We start from the raw sequence: 1,795 nt of genomic DNA, 5'->3' as shown, positions 1-1,795 counted from the left end.
CAGGAATTCCTTAATAGGATTAACCCACGATGGTGCTTCTCGAACCAGAAACACCGGCACGTCTATCTCCATGCTATCCACAAGCATTGCTTCTTCCGGTATGGGCGTCGCAGTCCCCGAAAGTCCCCGGGTTTGCCGGAGCAGTCCCCGAGTGTGCCAGAACAGTCCCCGGGTTTCCTTCATCGATATCCATTGGCACCACATGTGACTCCGGTACAAAAATTGATTCCGATTCCGGACTTGGCTTGATCGATGGAACTCTTAAGTGTGCCAAGGCTATTCCGGGAGGAATTTCCTGCCTAGATGAGCCTAGCTTGGACAAAGCATCCGCGGGTTCGTTTTCAGCCCGCGGCACATGGTGAAATTCACACCCTTCGAAGAAGCCGGCAATCTTTTGCACATCAAACCGGTATGAGGCCATGTTGGCATCTTTTGCATCCCAATCTCCGGAACACTGCTGCACCACAAGATCTGAATCGCCGTAGCAAATGATCCGGCGTGCACCGATTTCTTTTGCGACTTTAAGTCCATGGATTAGAGCCTCATACTCAGCGACATTGTTTGATGCCCTGAAATGCACTTGTAGAACATACCGGAGATGATCTCCTTTTGGTGAGGTGAGTACTACACCGGCACCTAGACCCTCATTGAGCTTGGATCCGTCAAAGTGCATCTTCCAGTACTCTATTTTATGTTCTGGTGGCTGGTATTGCATTTCCGCCCAATCAACCAGGAAATCAGCCAAAGCTTGTGATTTTATGGCATCTCTTCTTTCGTACACCGACACGTATGGTGACAATTGAATTGCCCATTTTGCAATCCTGCCACTGACATCTTTGTTGCCCATGATATCTAAAGTGGGTGCTTCACTTACCACTTTCATGGGGTGCTCCTCGAAATAGTGCTTAAGCTTGGTGGCGGCCATGAACACGCCATAGGTCATCTTCTGGAAGTGGGGGTAGTTTTGTTTCGAGAGGGAGAGCACCTCGCTCAAGTAGTATACCGGCCTCTGCACGATTTTTTCTTCTTCCTCTCTTTCTACCACAACCACAACACTCACAACCCGGTTGGTTGCTGCTATGTACAACAACATGGGCTCCCTTTCCAGATGCGAGGCCAATACCGGTGCGATGGCTAGCATTGTTTTCAGCTCTTTGAATGCTGCGTCTGCCTGTGGGTTCCACACGCAGGTGTCGGATTTTTTCATTAATGCATAGAGCGGCAGAGCCTTTTCCCCCAACCTGCTTATGAACCGGCTTAGCGATGCCAAGCTTCCGGTAAACTTTTGCACATCTTTTAGTTCTCGCGGGATAGTCATTCTTTCTATTGCCCGGATTTTTACCGGATTCACTTCAATGCCCCGGCTTGATACAAGAAAGCCAAGCAGCTTACCGGCAGGGACACCGAACACTACAAGAAAAGTTGCCATGGCCGATGAAGTTGAAGTCGCGCCGTGGTTGCTGGTGCACCATGGCCGACGATTTTTGGTCCCTCCGTGGTTCATGTCAAAACTTTTTTTTTCTCGTTTTTGAGGCCACCTAGCCCAACGAAAGCGGCCAAAACGTCGCGTATGGTGGCTCGGGACGTGGTGCATCCCGAATTCTCGGGTTCGCCGGCCGAGTCAACGCAAATCCGCACCGCCCAGGGATGTAGGGCCCAGATGGCAGCCTCTCTAGCATTGTTTTTTTTCTCGATCGCGCCATCTCGTTCAACGCTCTCCGATCGATCCGTTTACGATTTAGGATCATGGGTCCCGCTTGTCATCCTCTATGAACCAAATTTCTTTCTTTTCTTG

This window comes from Lolium rigidum, chromosome 2, assembly GCF_022539505.1.
Source record: "Lolium rigidum isolate FL_2022 chromosome 2, APGP_CSIRO_Lrig_0.1, whole genome shotgun sequence".
NCBI lineage: Eukaryota > Viridiplantae > Streptophyta > Magnoliopsida > Poales > Poaceae > Lolium > Lolium rigidum.
The sequence above is the reverse complement of the archived record's forward strand: the minus strand, read 5'-3'. Positions refer to the sequence as shown.